Source organism: Drosophila hydei, unplaced genomic scaffold (assembly GCF_003285905.1).
Source record: "Drosophila hydei strain 15085-1641.00,03,60 unplaced genomic scaffold, DhydRS2 tig00008139-arrow-pilon, whole genome shotgun sequence".
In the NCBI taxonomy this organism is placed as follows: Eukaryota; Metazoa; Arthropoda; class Insecta; order Diptera; family Drosophilidae; genus Drosophila; species Drosophila hydei.
Genome location: NW_022045847.1, coordinates 2,348,626 through 2,354,625, shown reverse-complemented (window position 1 = coordinate 2,354,625; position 6,000 = coordinate 2,348,626). Strand labels below are relative to the sequence as shown.

Genomic DNA, 6,000 nt, shown 5'->3' with positions numbered 1-6,000 from the left:
TTAAGCATTCATGAATAAATTTCAATTTGATATGATACGTTTTTGTTTTCGCTAATAAATTAATCAATAAAAATAAACAATTTATAGATATCAGAGGCTTTTATATAACATAAATATTTTTCTATAAGCAAGTTTCTTCAATGTTTCTTCGCTGTACATCCACTGTGCAACGTTCTTTATGACTCGCTCAACTTTTTCTATCCGTTATACTCGACAACGAATTGTAAAAAAACAACATGCAAGAAAATGAGAGAAAATAAAACAAATAAAAAACAGCAGCCAGGCAGCATACACGAAGATTCCTGTTGGATGTGCTGGCTACATCTATATATGTCTGTCTGTAGTTGTTGTAGTTGCAGCTTGGCAATCTGCCATCATATGACATAAATCCCCCAATGATAAAACCTACGATTGCTCCCCAAAGTTCGTGCCGTTCTCTAAGCCAAGCAATTTTCAGTTACGTCAGGACGACCGCCAGGAGATCAGCGCAACGGGCAGAGAATCGTAGAGCAAGCTATTTTCTGTAGTATCCACTTCAAGTCCCCCAACTAGAAATATTCATTACATACATTAAAAAAATAATATTACGCTGCCCTGACGAGCCAAGAAGTTTTGGCTATAAGAGACATCAATCTGGCTTACTTCGCAAATGCCAATTCCTATGCCAACTGAACGCCCGTCACCTCAACCATCGCAGCCAGCTCTTATTCAAATTCGGGTTCAATGCTCGCCGCCCCATTTGCCATTCATCGCTCCAAGCTCCTTTTCATTGACAGCCATTTTGAAGTTCCTGTAACTTAATTGGGCCCTTAACACGAACAACTATCAACTCTAAAGTTGTGTCTTGATCTCGATAAGCATAGTCCATTAATTGTAAAGGACTTCAAAGTTATGTGGACAAGCAATATATGTATGATAGCAATAGCAATATAGTAATAGTATGAAATGCTTTCAATTTACATTTTTGCTCAACAAAAAATATGATTTAATTTATTTCTCGTATTTTTTCTGGGGTGCATTAAAAATGTTGCTTGGCGTATTGTTAGAGCGTGCCATACGCTCAGTCCCTCCCACGCTCGCACACGCACTCTCTAAAACAAATGCAGACAAAGTTTTATTTTGTTCTTATGCGGCCGCAGCATTTTCGACCGAGAATACAAATTAAATTCCACAACATCATCAAAAGAATATGGTACAATAACAAGAATTCATCACTGTCCGAATTTCTGCCTGCCTGTCTGTCTGGCCACTGATTTGCCCAAATAGTACTCTGCTGTAATATGAGCCGTTATTTTCTATTGAAATGGGGTGGGTTTTGTGCACACAGCTTGGCTGGCGTCTATATCAATGGCCGCCGCGAGCGAGAGTTGTGCTCTCTCCCTTCCTCTAACGGCGAGAGCGAAAAGGATGTACAGTGTGTGTGGCGAGTAAGAAATACTTATATGCAGAGAAGCCTTAGCGAAGTACAGTGGTTGTTATCGCTTCAATTACAACTAGGTTGCTAGTAGTTGTTGTCGCTGCTCTGGATCCATGGCGCCCGCAACGATATTCTAAGTTTTAGCCACTGTAGTGAACTGTTCTCTACTGTTATAATTAATTTCGGGACTGCTAAGTGGAATGAGTTGAAAACTGGAGCAGTTAGCGCTTTAAAGCGGAACAGCTGGATATTCTTTATTCGCCCTTTGTCTATGGCCAATTAATATTTCATTTTTACGACTGCTCTTCTAGAAATCCACAGCTCGGCCATTTGGCAAAACAAACCAAGGAGAGAGCAAAAAGGGTCTGCAGCAAGCTCCAATGGTAAACACCTTATGCCGCCTAATAAGCTTAGCTCATTGGAGTTTTGAGTTAAGGTGCAACCTTTTGAGTCTCTGCCCACCATTCTCTGATTAAATTTGTTGGTCTTTTAATGTAATTACGACAAACAATCGGCCTCCAGAGGCGTTTTCAGCTTCGACTACTCATGCAAATTTTGGCTGCGAAATTAGTAAAATTTAATTAATTTCAGGCCATTGGCCATTCGAGATGTTGATTAAAAACTTTGACTAAGTGATGACGAAAGAATCATCACTACTCTCCAGTAGCTTACCCAGCTCTATATGACAAAGAATAACATATTCATGAGCAACTTGTTGTACATACTTATTTAATTTTGGTATTTTTATTGTTTTCTATCAACGGGTTTGAATAAATTATTCGAGTACAATACACATACAAAATAATTTTGAGTAAAATTTAGTTTCTGATAGGTGAATACTGTAGGGTTATTAGAAGAATATAAGTAGACGGTGCACAAACGTAAAGCTATCCAGTGCAGACGCAATTTCATTATTTATTCAAAAGATCATCGACATGGCACGCCGAAGCCCAACTTCTTCTTCACTTGAGCGCTCGGCAAATTCATTTCGCCCTCTGCCAGAGATACAGAACTATGTGCTCAGTTATGTATATTTAAATATATAAATATACGTATTCGTATTTATATCGTTCAACGTTGTTCTTGATCCAAATTTCAGCAGCAGTTTGTGCGCGTTGGTGGCATCCAAACATATAAACAAGACGTATTAGGAAATTTGTAAACAAAAATCTATTCGACTAATTTTAGATGCCTTTGAACTCGAATTGCAAATAATATCTCAAGTAATTGAGTCATAGAATTGGATGTTTCGGAGCAACAGGAAAATCCAATTTTAAACTTTGTATGGAAACCTAGTTCAAGCTCTTTAATAAAAACAAATTTATATATAATAATAATAATAACATAATTACATATAAAAGATATCTTCAGTGCTAAAATGAAACTATCAATATGTAAAAATGACCGAAAAAGAGGTATATGCGTACTAGAGCTATTTATTCCTGTTAAATTTACAATTTACGTTGGATTCTTAATTTTCCCTTTACAAGACTTTTAAATAAAATTCCTTTGATTTTAATAATTTAAAAGTCAGGTAGAGTCACTAGTCAAAATGAGTTCATGTATCATGAATTAAAAACTGGTTAACTTTAAATACCGTAAAGTCGAATCGTAAGTAACAAATCGTTTAATTTGGGTCATTTATTACTTAAGCAATCGCAAAGCTGAAGAAAACACACATATAATCTAGGTATCACCTGTCAAGAAAGAAAGATGAAAGAGCGTTTTAATTAAAAGCAAAAACACTGGCAAATTGCGACCACAAATTAAGCAACCAATTGAAGCGGGTGTGGAAAGAGCTTAATGAAACCACCAGCGGAAAGAACTCGGATGTTCAAACCGCACGCAAGCCCAGGCAAGCAAATAAACGAGGTATTTATTTATGTGGTTTCTAAAGACGTCAACTATATACCTGCCAGAGCAAGAGCGCTCTGAGTGCCTGCCCGCAAAACTCGTCTCAGCTGAGAGCAGCTTACATAATTGACTGTCGGGATAATTTACTTCCGTGCACTTGCGTGTTTATTAAATTTCTGGGGTTGTCTACGGGCATCGATTCAGGAAACGAACACAGGGTCTGGGCTGTGGGCTTGGGATGGAGCGACAATAGCATTGGAAATACGATAAACGAGTCAAACGTTGATATTTCGTAACCACGTCTAGTTACATATTGCTCATATATTGCTCATTAGTTGCCCCAGTTTGAGCTTGTGGCTGGCGTGTACTGCTAGACTTAATGAAATGAAAGTGTACAATGGTACAAAATGGCAAAAATGGCGATGTCTTTTAACGAAAATAGTGTATAAATATGTATATAGATATATATATATATACAGGTATATCTTGGATGAAAATTAATATATATAAGCAATGAGCCTCAGTTGCATTCAGCTTTATTTATATAATATAAAATGATATTCCAACTAAATGAGGATACATTCCTTTTTGCTTTATTTGTTCGTTTTGTGCTGAGTGAAGGCCATTGTTCTGCTTAGATTGCTTCAATTCGTACCTGGAGAATGAAACGAAAACTTGGTTCGGCGCTTTCGAGTCAAAGGCGCTGCAAGTCACGTTCTGCAGCCAACCCATTTACTTAGCTAAATGATGGGGGTTGTACCTGCCGCCATCGTAATCCCCATACCTCCCTTCCCCGCCCTAATGGCGGGGCATCGACAGGACATCAGCTTGCGCAAGGCTCGCAGAACAACCACCCCGAACAAGAGTTTTGCACAACTTGATACGTGGTCGTTGCTTGATGGGAGGAGAATTACAGTGGATAGGTATACCCAATTGATGAAAATCTTTCGGCTGGGCTACATATGAAAACACGTTTCTGAGCTTATCGTCGGGATATGGAAATTTCGCCATTTATTTGATCAACTTTTTTGCCTTTTTTCATATCGAGACGGCATTTGCCGAAAAATAAATGGCAAAAGGTACAAAACTTTGGCCCAACTATTTCTTATGCCGCACACACATTCCTATTTCCTGGAGGATTGTATGTAATTTAGCAAAAATCATGTTTGCAAATAAAACTGGAAAGCATCATAAGAAAGTTGCGCGCCTTAAGGGATGTAGTCTGCATCGCATCTGCTTTTGTATCTTGTGCTAGTTGCACCTGTGCCACAGTTTAAATTGAAAGTTTATGACTACCTTCATTTCATATATTTATATATTAGTGTGTAGTATAGACTCACCCGTAACAACTGCCGTCTAAACTGTTCGCTCCTCAGGAGGCCCGGCCAAAATTATCCAACTGAAATGCCATGGAGTTACAGTTAATTAAAAAATATATGTAAGCTTCTTCGATTTTTTGAAATTTTATATTATTCAATTATTGAAAAGTCGTTTAATAAATGCTTAAAGAATATAAATAAAAATATATATTAATCCGATTAAAGAAAACAATTTGGTATAAGAACAGTTGATTTTACAGCTTATATAGGATATAGAGCAGTAGCTTGATTTCTAAATTAGAAATTTCTAGAAGTCGAAGACTTGCAAATTAGAATTAATATTTAAATAAAATAATGAGATTTTTATATTTGGTTGGATTTATACTGATACACACGAAGACTTGCAGTTAAATAAGGAGACAGGTGAAGTATTTATGAGCTAATTTCTTAGGCACATATTTCTATAGATCAATATAATGTAGACTAAATCTTGAAATGATTTAAATAATAAAAGCGATAGCATATCAAGTGAAAACTGTTCGCATTCAAAACTAATGCGAATGACACAAGTCATAAGGACGAAGTCATCCTTATTCTGACTAAGATTAAATAGTTTTTAATTTCATGTTTATTGCAGAGTTTGTGGGATCATAAATTCTTATTATCACCTGACAGAATTTTCAAAAAAATTTATTACTTTTACATTTTTTATTAAGGTATCAAGGAGACGCAACAGCCTTTTAGTCATTAATGCAGTTAAATAAGATAATATTAAAGCCCATACTTATTCGTTATATATATTCGCAGTTGATATGACGATTCCAACTTAAGTTTCAGCTGCATATGAATACATGATATGCATCGTTGCTTGACAGAAATTTACGAGAGTAGATCTTTCACCTCATTACCTTACATTGAATTGTGAGTGTGAATTATTTTCATAACAGGCTGTTACACAAGAGGCTCAAATTGTTGTATCCATGTAAGCATTCATACAGGGTAGGAGAAGGAGGAATAGTTATCTTTGCCATTCACTCTCTCAGACATTGGAGAGAAATGCTGTACACTCTTATTCTAAAGTCGAGTAGCTTCTTAGTGGATATATGAAATAGTAGTTCGAAGGATAAGTTTTGTAATAATATTGGAAGCTTGGATTTATATAGCAGTAGAGAAAGTATATATATCAGGAATATATATATAGAATATGAATCCGTTCTTTTGACCTTCAATGAGTAACAGCGTATTCGTATATACTCTTGGCTAGGGTATAAAAAAGCTCAAAATCATCATTGCATTTAAATGTATGTATATTCGAAACACTTTGGCAAGACCCAAGCAGATTTATGCCGGAACACGCTCCTCATTATTATTTCACGCTTATCATTTTATTTCAATGTTTCGGAAGCATTG

General features: G+C 36.3%; 1 long non-coding RNA gene across 2 annotated transcripts in view; it reads right to left on the bottom strand.

The window, feature by feature from the left end:
- Positions 1 to 4,263: 4,263 nt before the first annotated feature.
- The window catches only part of LOC111602459, a 40,271-nt gene continuing 38,534 nt past the window's right edge, over positions 4,264 to 6,000 (bottom strand). For both annotated transcript variants that reach the window (XR_002751617.2, XR_002751620.1), the window contains 2 exons: positions 4,612 to 4,670; positions 4,264 to 4,532 (listed from right to left, as the gene is read on the bottom strand). This is a non-coding gene — a long non-coding RNA (uncharacterized LOC111602459). The remainder of the gene's footprint in view (positions 4,533 to 4,611; positions 4,671 to 6,000) is intronic.